This window comes from Lytechinus pictus, chromosome 3 (assembly GCF_037042905.1).
Source record: "Lytechinus pictus isolate F3 Inbred chromosome 3, Lp3.0, whole genome shotgun sequence".
Lineage (NCBI taxonomy): Eukaryota > Metazoa > Echinodermata > Echinoidea > Temnopleuroida > Toxopneustidae > Lytechinus > Lytechinus pictus.
In genome coordinates, this window is record NC_087247.1 from 81266421 (window position 1) to 81281323 (window position 14903).

Below are 14903 nucleotides of genomic sequence, written 5' to 3' on the forward strand. Positions count from 1 at the left end.
TTTACGTTTGATTAGGTTTGGACCAATATTAGCTTATTTACCATGGTTTAATATGTCTAGTCCGTATACAGAACCAGTCCTAGATCTAAAATAAATATCTTAGTTCTATAGTCTAGTCTCTAGATCTAGACTCTGATCTACGCGCTATCAGCATGGAACCACTAGTGTACCAAAGGGGGGGGGGGCAGACTGCCCCCCTAACGAGTCACAACTGATCCAGGGGACGTGCCCCCCCCCCCTTGAGAAGCCAAATTAATAATTTGAAATGTCAAAATGCAACGAAAAAAGACGTATGTCCCCTCTTTTGAACGTGAAGATCTTTTTTTTCTTGTCAATTTTTTTTCAGCTACGAAATCCTTAATTTTGGGTGAAGACGGGGATCAAGATCACTGAGTTAGTCGGCTATTCAGTGTTGTAGTCAAGGCTCAAACCTCCAAGGCCAAGGCTTTAATACCCAAGGCCAAGGCTTCAATACCAAAGGCCAAGGCATGGAAACCCAAGGCCAAGGCCTGAAAACCTCAAGGCCAAGGCATTTCAAACTTACGATATACAGAACAATGAACTAACAATACTCAGGCGGCAGACATCACACATGGTACAATGTATGTGAGCGAGGGGACTGAGCGATAAAAAAATTAACCTTTGTACATTTAAAACAAAAATAATTTCATGATAGAGACATATTAAAATAATGATATAGTTACCTGTGTACACATAATCCATAATTTTTCTATAGGCGATTTACATTGCAATAATTATTATTACCACGGTCATCTGATCCTGGCATTCTCAACATATGTTTTTCTCCACTCCCTGGGACAGCGGCAGCAGAAAATTATTATGGGGGGGGGGATGTCAACGCCAAAAAGGCACCCATTTATCAAAATTAGTTTTTTTTGTGCAAACAGATACATGTATTTTCAAAATGAGATTATGAACTGCGTGAAGTAATTGTGTGTTTTATAGAAATTAAGTTGAGCAAAGGCTTTCTAAAGTGATTTTTAATTATAAGATAGATATTTTGCTTTAGGTTTTACTTCTCAGCGAGAAAGCATAGCGAGCAAGCGGTTTTGAAAAAAAATCAATTCTGATGTTGTAAAACTTGATTTATGGTCAATTATGGGGCTAATCATTGTTGAAATTTCCTTGCGTGATGTTGCCAGCGCGAATCACCAGCTCAAACTTCTTGACATGTCGTGTAATAAGACATGGAAATTATTTTATTCTGAGCTGGTTTTGTAATCATGAAAAAGATGTGTATCTAACTAAAAACTAACTTTGCGCTCGCTAATTCTTTTTATATACTGACCAGTAAAGGAAGCAGTTAATTAAGCAGTTAATTACTGCATTTTAAATAAGATACATAACTCACCAATAAAACATAATGCGAGCGCAAAGCGCGAGCTCAAAAATTTGTGATATTCCAACCTGAAAACTGGACATTCTAAGCATTTTTTTGTGAACGGGAAGAGAACGAGTACAATAATTGATGCGAGTGCAGGAAGCGAGCCAAATATTTGTGATATTTCAACCATAAAGCAACATTCTATACATTTTGGTAACCATTAGCAGTTCTGTACTAAACAATAATTGATGCAAGCACGATTCAAAATCTGTGATTTTCGAACCTAAAATGTATTATGTTTTATTATTAAAGAAGGTATTTCTTTTTTAAAAAGGGCATATTTCATTTGGAAAAAAAAATCCTACAGGGATTTTTTTTTATTTGGGGGGGGGGGAGCACAAAGCGCAAGCTAAAATGTTTAAATGCTTAAACTGAAAATGAGTCATTTTTAGGACTCTTGTTAGTTTTCATATTTTTTTCTGCTTACAACCACTTTTATTAAACAGTTAATTAATCATTAATTATTAATACTTATTGATAATATTAATAATTATTAAATTAGTTTTTGTTAATTATTATTTCTTGAAACCATATTGACACAAAAACAAATACGTTGTTTATTTCCTTGAAACTGTAGAGAAATGAGATTCGATGTTGAACGATATATGATTAAAAAGAAGTAAAAATTTTTTCCCTTTGTTTTGTCAATCTGACCCAAAACAAATATAAAATTTAGAAGAGAGATAGAGAGAAGAAGTCCCACCACCAAGAATAAACTTAGACAAGGGGGGAAAGGGAAAGGAAAAGATGGAGTAAATGTGATATTATTTTTTAAACAATCTATTGCAAAATTAGCTTTTCTTATAGAAAGAGGGGGACAAATTTTGTTCACTCGCTCGCTTCAATCGCTTTCTTCTTTTTTTGACAGAAATTTTGCTCTATATATGCCATGCTTGGCCCCTCAAAGTTTCTGGCTCATCATGCCATTGACATAACCCATTTGGATATGACAAAATTGGAGACTGTGTTCAAGTTTACCAAATCTTTTCAGAATATCATTAAGACTTAAAACATTCTTGTTGGCCAAAGAAAATAATACAAGGAAAATCCTAATGGAATAGAAATCAACCTTGTTATCGTTCTTTAGAGTTAGCTATGTTTAAAGTATGAAAATTGTTGTCAAAATTGCAGTCAGATGTAAAAATTATTCTCGTCATCAAAGCACTATTATCTTGATCATGACCATTATTATTTACTGTCATTATCATCATATGATTACAACACATTACCAATACATAATGCTATTTTTCATAACTGATGTATTCTTTGTTTGAATTTCTTGATAATGGTGACAATTACAATTGATGACACTGCTAGTACACTTACTACTGCTGCTGCTACTTTTACTGGTGATTGGTAGTATTGACCATTAGTGTTATTAAATATATATAAAAAAAAAACAATTGAAACATTTATAATTACTTATTTAAAACAAATGAGAGTACAAAATACAAAATGCCTTGAAAAAGCCTTGAAAATGCCTTGAAATTTCAAGGCTCAAAATCCTCAAAGCCAAGGCTTTGAATAAGTAGCTAGGCATTAAGGCGCCTTAAGGCCAAGGCCGAGCATCAAGGCACTACAACACTGATTAGTACTAGGCATTAATTAGACAGGTCCAGATTTGAGGTAAAGTTAATGCGCTAGCCTAAGCTAGTCCTACCCTATCACATGTCTTGCCATTAATGGCAGCTAGTTTATTAAGTGTTTAAGAATTGGATATATATATATATATATAGATCTAAGCATATAAGACCTATGTAACTATGTAAGGGTACCGGTAATTTGACGATGCTAATTCATTCTGAGCAACGTGAATGCTTACGATCGGCACTGGTCGAGGCCAAGTCCACTGCGCATGCGTACTCTCAATCCGAAGACGCAAGTCATGAATATTCATATGTTGGTCCAGAACTCGGTGGGAAAAATAATTTCGCAGCCGGGACGCTTACGTACCCAATGGGCCGAAACCCGTCTTCATCCAAGCCCGTGACATCCCGGCTAACAACAACATGCCTACAGGTGAGGAATTCTATCATGCCTTGTCTAAGTCTGTTGCTAGTGACGCAATTTTAGGAATACAACGAATAGGATCGTTATGGAGAATCTACCTTGGTACGCAAGAAGACAGGGTTAAGCTCATCACTAGTGGTCTGCAAATGAGGCAAACAAGTCTACCAGTGTACGATACGAACCCATTCACAAAAACAAATAATGAGGAGTTAACCAGGGTAACGATCAAGGATATTCCCTTATCTGTCGGGGATGACCTCGTGAAATTATCCCTTGAAAAATTGAAATGTAACGTAAAGAGTCAAGTGATCAGACAGAAGTTACGAGTAAATGGGCAACTCATTAACTGTTTGAATGGAGACCGTGTATGTTATATAGAGCCACCATCACAACCTCTGCCGAGAATGATCAACGTCGCAAATATATTTCGGGGCAGAGCTTTCCACGCCGGTCAGCCCGAGCAAACAAAGAAATGTTCAAAATGCCTAGAAAATGGCCACCACTCATCGCATTGCACAAATGATATCAAGTGTAGAATTTGCAAACAACCTGGGCATAAGAGCACTAGCTGTCATACCGTCGATGCTAACAACGAAGCTACATCAAACGATGCTCAGACCAACACAAGAGATCAACCACTCATCGACCACCTTTCAACACAACCAACCACTTCAAGCAATCATCAACACGTAAGCACATCAACACAGCACGCAACACAAAACAAAACGGATGAGCGGGAAATCCCCGGGACACCAGCGGTGATGACTCATCGTAGCGATGACGCAACTACTGTTCGACCGAAGATTACTCGCCAACCAATTCTTTCACAATTTCTACGTCCAAAATCAACATCGCCATCAAGCTCCGACTACGCCACTGATGACTCCAGCACACTCTCATCAGGTCAGAATACCCAGGAAGAACGGATAGCTTCTCCACAAAAAAGCACACCCCAGCAGAAAGTTCAAAAGAGGAAATCGGAAAGAAAGAAATTGACCAAAGCAAAGTGAGTAAACTGAAACTCAGATCACCAAACACGGACATGGAAAAAAAAAAATCCTCGGTACGAGTGAACGAAAACAGAATATGTCTTTTTTATCCCTCAATGTAAGAGGGATCAGAAATAAACTGAAACGAAGCAAAATTATGTTGTGGATAATTAAACAGAAAACAGATGTAATAATGTTACAAGAAACTTTTTTGACCTTTGAAATGGAATCGATAGTGAGTCGAGAATTACATTACCAATGTTTCTTCAATCATGGCACAAACCACTCTAGAGGTGTGGCTATTTTTGTGCGTAAAGGTTACTTTGAACAGATCGAAAAGTTTTTGCACCTTGATGGTCGAGTTCTTGCGATAAGATTGAAAGATGATAAAAACTCTTATCTTGTTGTAAATGTCTACGCACCAACAAAAAATAATGAAAAAGAATTTTTTTATAGTCATTTAACAGAATGGTTACGAAGAGTGTTACAAGTCAATGATTCATTGGTGCTAGGCGGAGATTGGAATTGCGTTCAAAATGCCCAACTAGATACGCGAGGTGTGTCTTATGCTTATAAAGAAAATAAGGTGTTTAAGAAACTAATTAAAAATTTCCATCTGATTGATGTTTGGAGGAAAATGTTTCCTTACAAAAAGCAATTCACCTGGCGTCAATTGTCATTAAACATATTTTCCCGTCTTGACTATTGGCTGTTAATAGATTCTTTATGCTGCTGTGTGCAAACGGTTGAAATTAAACCTGCTCCAAATTGTGATCATTGTGCAATTACTTTAAAATTGACAACTAATAGTCCTCGAAAAGGATGTGGCTTATGGAAAATGAATAATTCGTTATTAAAAGACGATTATTATACAAAAAATGTGAAAAGTTTGATTAAAAAATTTATATTGGAAAATGTTATTATGAATCCTCAAATGAAATGGGATATGTGTAAAATAAAAATTAAAGAATACACTATCAAGTATTCGAAACAAAAACAGAAAGAAAATAATGAAACTTTCAACCAATTGCAATCTGAATTTGATTCAATGAGTTATAAGACTGATGAAAACTCATCTAATGAAAATAAAGCTGAATTAGAACGAACAAAAATTAAACTAGACCAATGGTTAACATATAAATGCAAAGGAGCTTTCATCAGATCCAGACAAAAATGGATAGAGCATGGTGAAAAGTCAACCAAATATTTTTTTGAAAGTGAAAAGAGAAACGGAAAGAGAAAAGAAATTAATTCTATTAAAAAGAATGGAAGGGTTATTACAAACCAGGAATCTGTTCTTGGAGAAATATTTCAATATTATAAACATTTGTACTCTAAAACAAACAATGAAGTTGAATCGTCTGATATTGATGACTATTTAGATTCAACTGTATTACCTACGTTAACAGAACAAGAAGCATTGTCATGCGAAGGTATACTTACTGAGGAAGAATGTCGTAATGCTTTATTTTCTATGAAAAACAATAAGTCACCAGGTAGTGACGGTTTATCTGTTGAATTTTTAAAATATTTTTGGGACGATGTTAAATCCCTTATAATAGATAGTGTTAATGAAGGTTTTATTAAAAAACAGTTATCAGAAACTCAGAAATTAGCTATATTAACTTTGCTGTACAAGAAAGGTGATAAACAATGTCTAGATAATTGGAGACCTATATCATTGCTCAACACAGACTATAAGATTGCAGCAAAAGTATTGTGTACAAGATTAAGAGGTGTTATAGATAAATTGATTTCTTTTGATCAATCAGGTTATTTAAAACAGCGCTCTGCTATGCAAAATCTACGTTTGGTTAAAGATATTATTAAATATTGTGAATATAATAATCACCCAGGCATTTTTCTTTTTCTTGATTTTCGAAAAGCTTTCGATACGGTTACCCATCAGTTTTTATTTCAAATATTATACAAACTTAAATTCAAAGAATCTTTTATTACATGGATTAAGGTCCTCTATGCAAATGTTGGAGGGAGTGTCATGAATAATGGTTGGATTTCGAAAAAATTTGAAATAAAAAGAGGAATTAGACAGGGTTGCCCTCTGTCGGCTATATTGTTTATTCTTGTTGTAGAAATTATGGCATTAAAAATAAAGCAGAATATTGATATCAGTGGTATCACTGTAGAATCTACTGTAACTGGTATTTCAAAAGAATTTAAGATATCTCAACTTGCAGATGACACTGTTCTCTTTTTAAACAACATTCAGTCTGCCAACTTATGTCTTGGAGAAGTAAAACGTTTTGGTTTCTTTGCTGGGCCAAGCCTAAATGTAATGAAAACAAATGCTGTCACTATGCAACAACAACATGCATTCATTGAAGGTATTCAATGGAATGATGAACCTGTCAAGTACTTAGGAATATATATAACAAGTGATAAAAAAGAGTCTGAACGACTAAACTGGTTTATGAAACTTCAAAAAGTTAAATCAATTTTAAATTTTTGGAAAATGAGAAATTTAACTTACTATGGTAAAGTTTTGATTCTTAAATCATTAGTAATTTCTCAATTTGTTTACGTTGCCTCTGTATTACCCATCCCCCAGAAACTAATTGTTGATCTCAATAAACTGATGTATAATTTTTTATGGAATTCAAAACGAGAAAAAGTCAAGAGAGCAGTCTTAATTAATGATATTATAAGGGGAGGACTGCGAATGATAGATCTGAAATCTAAATTCCAATCCTTACATTTATCATGGTTGAGTAGATTCTTTGAAAATGATAATGATGCACCGTGGAAGTTTATGTTTAGATATTGGATTGAAAAAATATGTCCTATTTTATTAATTTTGAAAACAAATTGTTTCAGTAAAGATATGTTGAAGTTGTGCGTAAAACAAAAGGTACCCGACTTTTATATAGACTGTCTCATAACTTGGAGTGAACTTAAATATATTCAGTTTCCAGATATTGTAAATGTTAAAAATCAAGTTTTGTGGTACAATAGTAATATCACACATGATAGAAAACCTTTATTTTTTAAAAGATGGTTTGAAAAAGGCATTATAACGATTAATGACATTGTAGAAAATGGACGATTTCGGCCAAGAGAACATATTTGTCGAGTGCTTGGCTTAAATTCTTTGTTAATTGACTTTATGTATTCGAAACTGAAAAATGCGATACCAAAAATTTGGATCGAAAGAATTCTAGACATAAGTTATGCAGATAACGATGAATCAAATTCACAATACGGAAGCGACGTATTCGAAATTAGAACGCTTGATTTTATTAGACTACGATCAATGAAGTCTCGCAATTTCTATAGTTTATTGTGTGAATTTAAGAAAAGAGAACCGGCTGCTTTAACATTCTGGGAAGGTAAATTGAACCTTGCAGTTGATTTTGACTGGAAAGACACATTGAAATTTAAGTTTAAGACGTTGAAAAATAATAAAATAAAGCAACTCAACTTCAAAACTCTTCACAGGATTTTACCGTTTAGATACAACTTGTGGAGGTGGAAAATTGTAACAGACAACTTATGTATTTTCTGTAAAACAACAGAATCTTTTTATCATGTCGTTTTAGAATGCCCAAGCGTAAAGCTTTTCTGGAAACGTATTGTGAATTTGATTAATTTAATGTTTAAAGAAAAAATTATATTAAACGAAAAATTATTAATAGTTGGTTTTGATTTCACACATGAAAAAGCAACAGATATAAATACAGTCCTTGTGTATGCTCAATATGCAATCTATTTGATGTATATGATTAACTATTTCCAAGGTAAACCATATAACAGTTATTCTATATGGCATGTGTTTAAATATGAAATTCTTTTAGACAACATCTCGGATGTTGTCTCTAAGACCCTGGATGTAAATACATGTTGATTTGGCAATTGAATGAATAAATACCTCTGACACGAGGAAAAGAAAAAAAAAAAATCTTAGATGCAAATTTCGAAAAGGTTTAAGGTTCCAATAGTGGTCCTTTTGTATTATCCTTTTCGGTCTAAAGGAGAAGGTTTTCAAAAGAATGTAGATATAGAAGTTGCGAATCAATTGGGTAAACATTGAACTTTTAATCCATATCTTTGTATGTGGGTCGCCGGTATTTAGGGCATGAATATAGTCGAGAGGCAATTTCCTCAGGATAATGTTGTAGTCCACATGTTTTTTTTTTCTCTTTATTTTCCTTTGCTCATTATTGACTTACCTTCAAAATAAATCTCAAGTTAGGGAGAGGGGTTGGCGAGACATCATGAAGATGTCTAAGACATGTAAGAGGGTTTTCGTTTTAGACACTCTCCCTTGATAGTCTTGCTTGTTGATGTTTGTTTTATGTGCACTTTGTTTTTCGTTTCCTTTTTCCTTTCAGGGTCAGTTGGCAGTGGCATTTTGATCATGATCAGATTTACATGTATATAGGCCGGGCGGACAGGGTGCGGCGCTCTTCCACTTCTCATCCCACGATTTATTATCTTGTCCATACCCCCGTGTTTAATTCTTTAATCTGCAATTTCATATCTTTAATTGTTAAGGGAATTCGAGAACGTCATAAGAGGCAAAATATATTTAAATGGTGTACGGATAAAAAAGGGCATATTATTTTTCTCCAGGAAACTTTTAGCACTCAAGATATTGTTAGTAATTGGAGTTCCATGTGGGATGGCTTTTGTATTTTTAGTCACGGTACAAACCACGGTAAAGGTGTTATGATTTTAGTAGATAAAGGGTTTGATATCTCAATAAAACATACAATCATCGATACAGGAGGTAGATACATTTTTATTATTGGATCTTTGCAAAATCAGGAAGTAATATTGGGAAATGTTTATTTCCCTGTTAGTAGTAAAGTGCACGAGCAACTTGAGTTTTTGGATTCTATTATTAAGATTTTAGGAAGAAAGGAGTTCCAAAATAAACCTTTTATTATAGGAGGAGACTTCAATATGGTTAGGGATATTTATTTAGATTATGATGGAAAAAACGTAAACAAGAAGTAATCTAAACTTAGTTCAATGTTCGAAAATTTTCTTACGGATTATAAGGCCTTAGATATATGGCGTGTTAAAAATGATTCCAAGAAACAATATACCTATCATCAAGGAAATCCGTATATGCAAAGTCGATTGGATTACTGGGTGGTTTCAGATATTTTAGAAGAGAAAGTGTTGAATTGTAAAATAATACCTTCATTATCACCTGATCACTCAGCAATATAACTCAATATTAACAGAATATTAATTTTAATCATATGGTCAAATCAACGATTAAGACTGGTTATTGGAAATTTAATAACAGTTTATGTAAGGACGAAGAATATGTTAAAAGTATGAAGGGGGAAATTATTCGTTTGAAACAGATGTTATCAATAGAGATTATGGACAGCAGAATTTTATGGGATTATGTTAAAATGGAAATCCGAAGTTTTACTAGGAAGTACTCAAAGAAAAAGGCAAAAGAAAGAAGAGAAAAGATTACAAAGTTGGAAAAGGAAATTGTAAAATTAGAAGAAGAACTGCAACAAAGACCAAGTAATAAAAATAAGGATTCAATTGACATTTTAACCAGGAAAAGAAATGAATTAAAAGCAATTTATACTTATGTTAATGAAGGTATAAAAATCAGATCTCGAGCGCCGTGGTTTGAAAGTGGGGAAAGGGAAACCGCATATTTTAAACAATTGACAGATTCTAATGGGAAAAAATGTGTAATTAAAAAACTTAAGGTGAATGAAAATATAATTAGTGATGAAATTAAAATTTTAAATGAAATCCGAAAGTTTTATTCATCATTATACGCTAAATCTGAGGCAGGATTATGCGACGATAATACGTTTTTTCCCAATAGCTTACCCAAACTAACAAAAAATCAGAGTAATCACTGTGGAGGAAAAATAAACCAAGGTGATTGTATTGAAATCTTAAAAGAAATGCAACTTAATAAATCTCCGGGGAATGATGGACTGAGCGTCGAGTTTTACATTACATTTTGGCATGTTGTAGGTGATTTATAGTTATTAACGGGCTTAATGATAGTTTGATTCATAAAGAATTATCGCCCTCTCAGAGGCAAGCAGTAATTTATACACTAATACACAAGGGGGATAAAGACCCTACAGTCATTAGCAATTACAGACCCATTTCACTTCTCAATGTAGATTATAAAATTCTCACTAAGATACTTTCTAAAAGAATAAAAGCGATTCTGAGTAACATTATTTCAGTTGACCAGGTAGGGTATTTAAATGACAGAAATATTGGTGAAGCAGTAAGATTAATTAAAGACATGATATTTCATACCTCACATTTTAATAAATCGGGTTATTTATTAAAATAGGAGCGTTGTGGCCTAGTGGATTAGTCTTCGGACTTTGAAACAGAGGGTCGTGGGTTCGAATCCCAGCCATGGCGTAATTTCCTTCGGCAAGAAATTTATTCACATTGTGCTGCACTCGACCCAGGTGAGGTGAATGGGTACCCGGTAGGATTTATTCCTTGAATGCTTTAGCGCCTATTTGGCCGCTCAGCTACAGCCGGGGTAATAATAATATACCAAGTATATTTCAGCGCCTTGAGCACATAATCAATGTGGATTTGGCGCTTTAGAAATACTCTATATTATTATTATTATTATTATTATTATTAGCAATCGATTTTGAAAAGGCTTTCGATTCAATTTCACACGCTTTTCTTCAAAAGGCACTTTGTTCATTCGGTTTTGGAACGATGTTTAGGGATTGGGTCAAAGTAATTTACACAAACACACTTTGCTGCGTTTTCAATGGAGGGAGATCAACTGGCTATTTCGATGTTGAGCGGGGGCTAAGGCAGGGGGACCCCCTGTCCCCATATCTTTTTATATTGTGTATAGAGTGTTTAACTCACTCTATTCGAAACGATAATTCAGTAAGGGGTATTTGCTTTGGCGATACAGAAATTAAGCAGGTTCTTTATGCTGATGACATGACAATATTTGTGCAAGATTTAGACTCTATAGATAGATTAGACATAATCCTTGAGAAGTTCAAGAAAATATCTGGACTGAAAATTAATAAAAATAAAACTTTCATTTTGCCTCTAGGGCCTCCTGTTCCACCGGGGAACAGCTTTCCATTCGGTAAAAGAGTTGATATTGTGAAAATACTGGGTATTTACTTTTCACTCAATCCTGATGTCGCTGAAGAAATGAATTTCAAAGAAATTTTGAGCAAAATCAAAAAGTTATTAAATTGGTGGAAACAACGAGATCTCACTTTGATAGGAAAAATTCATTTGCTTAAAACGTATGCGTTTTCCAAATTGACTTATGTGAGCTCCCTATCTTCAGTTCCAGACTGGGTTTTCAAAGAAATTGATGATACATGTTTTGACTTTTTATGGCGGGGGAAAGACAAAATAAAAATAAATACTTTATATCTGGATTACCGACAAGGTGGGCTAAAAATGCTCAATTTCAAACTATTTATAATGGTACAAAGAGTGATGTGGATTAAAAGATTAGTTACTGGTGACCAGAGAGCAAAGTGGAAAATATATTTTAAATTTCTCCTGGGAACATTTGGTGGTCTTTTAATATTTTACTGCAATTTTTCCCCTGATATGGTCGATGTTAAATTACCAAAATATTACCGAGAAATGTTATGTATTTGGTCTGATATGAATATTTTTATTAAAAAAGATACAAATAGTAAAAGAAATGAAATTTTCTTTAATAATAAGTGTATTTTGAAGAAAGGAAAAACGTTTTTTTATGAAAATCTGTTCCTCAAAAATATTTTTAAATTTCATCACATTACAGATGTTAAGGGAGCACTTAAGCCGGATAATTATTTCAGATGTATGGGATTGGACGAGGAGGAAGTATCAGTTATTCAAGAAATATTTGCACATACCCCCAGAGAATGGAAAGACAGATTAAAAAGGAATACTTCAGTGGACGGCTTGAATGTTGAATTTGTCTTTTATGAGAAAAAAATTCAATTCGACTCAGTTACTTCCAAAAATCTATATAGAGGGTGTATAAAACAAATTGCTGAACAACCAGTTAGTTTTCATAACTTAGCATTATTATATAATCTGTCAAATAAAGAAATTGAGAAAACATTTTATCGTCCTAGATTTAGTACGTTGGATAACAAATTGAGAGAATTTCAATTTAAAATGTTATACAATATCATCTTTCTGAATCATCACTTATACAGGTTTCATTTTATAGCAAGTGAAAAATGTTCCTTCTGTAAAATACGAAGAAACATATAAGCATTTATTTTTTGAATGTGAAAAAGTAGGAGATTTGTGGGAACGGAGTAGTAATTTGTTTGGCCTTCCAATTCTCAAAAAACTAAGCTGGATGGAAATCCATATTGGTCTCGAGGAAACAACCGAAAACATACAATTACTTAATCATATCATTTTGCTAATCAAATATTTAATATATCAAGGGAGAGAGAAGGGTAAACCACCAACTCCTGAAGAGATAAAGGAAAAGTTACTTATTAGCAAAGAAGAAGAAAAGAAAATTGCATTAGAGCGTAATACGTTAACGCGACACTATAAAAAATGGGAATATTAAAGGTTTTATAAACATTAACCAAAATAAAAAGGATGGGGAAGGGAGGGGTGCCCCTCGTCTGCCCGTGCATGGAATCGATCGATCACTGTCGCTGTAAACTGACCTCTGTCCTGTCTGTTATTGGTTCGTGTTTTTTTTTTTTTTTTTTTAATCCTTTGAATTGTTCCTGTCCTTTGCTTTTTTTTTTTTTTTCTCTCTCTATCTCTCCGTTATGTGTATATATGGTGTTTTTTTTTCTGTCTATTTCTCCCGTTTGTTGTTGTTGGTGTGTTAGTTTGTTCAGCTTTGGGGTCTGATAGGGGGGGGGGGGGCTCATGGGACGGGAGAATGCTCATATACATTCATTCTTTAAATTTGCGTAGTTAATTGTTACGTCTTTGTTTTATTATTTGCTTTATAGCTGCATACATAAGTTTTTATAATTTTATTTTTGCATGAGTTCGGATTACGTCTCTTTTCTGATACAATTTGCCTGCTATGTTTATTACACTATATACATTCACATCTTCCTATGACAAGGGCCCAAGCCAAGGGATGTAAGAGAGAGAGAGACAGGGAGAGAGGGGGGTTAGATGGCTTGTATTCTAAATGGATGGGGGCTAGTCTGGCTAGAAGTCAGTAAAAGTTGAACAAGATAGCAGTAGCACTCATTCTCAGCCCCCCCCCCCAACATACTAACTATGCTTTTCTCTACCCCCCCCCCTCCCTATTGAATCCACCCACCACTCTTCAGCCAAATTATAAAGTTTTCTCTTCTCCTTCCCTTCCCCATGAACCAATTTCACAAGTATTGATGCAAGGCCTATCTAATGTGTACTATATCTTGTGATGGGTGCTATACACGATTTACATCAGCGCTCGTCGGTATACGAAAACACACGACAACACGAATCACAGAGACAAACACACAGCCTACACGGCCTAGCCTAGGTACACAAACACAGAGTTACTAATCACAATTTGTTACCTGTTATACCCCCTATGTAGCCTTGTATATAGCCATGAAGTTCATTTTTTGGACCTCTTGATGATTGAAACATGTATACTAGTGAAAGCAATCTGCTACTGAAGAGTTTGGGCAGGTATTTCATCCACTAGGGAATTCCCCTTGTAATAGGCTATGGTCAAGGTGTAGAGGTATCACAGGCCTAAATCATTCCCCATAGACTCGTGTGTTAAATTGGCACTTTAAAAAATTCATAAAAAATAAGGGTGAAATTCGGGGGTCGAATGTTTACTACCAGTGGATAGGATATATATCTGGCAATCCATATCTGACCAGAAAAGGGTCCCTCGACCGGCTCATTTTAAAAATAAATTGGCGTGTTTGAAGACACCGTCGGGGGGAGCAGATTCATCACCTCAAACAGCAAAATAGCCCTAATCCTTCCGCCAGTCAAAATATAGTCCAAAATTGGTGATATTTCTTCCCAATTTGGGAAAAGGAAGTTCAATAATTACCTAAAATAGAATCAGTGTTAGATGGACAATCATATGCATACACTTTGTTAATCAGCCATATCAAAATAAAAAAAAATAGCAATGGGTTGGCTCGAATGAATATCTATGGCCTGCCTCTAGTGATTAGGCCCGTGAAGCCTGTATGCATTTATTAGTGGTGCAGCGAAGTTCAGCAGAAGAAAATAAGAAATAAGAGGTATCCTCGTCATAGACTTAATATTCCAAAATGAAGAAAAACGTCAAAATCATGATAATTCAAGCTAAATATTTTCTTTAAATATCAAAGTAATATTATTAATATTTATTGCCAGAATCACCGATCTAATAATTGTTCCTTAAAAAATATTTGAAATTAACAAATGAAAAAAAATCAACTCGACAAATTTCCCAAAACCCCACCTTATTTTTAGAGTGGTCACAAAATTCGAGCGGAGTTGACCTTCCTTGGCCTTTGCCTTAGAGCATGCAACACGCTTGTGTGTTGCTGCCC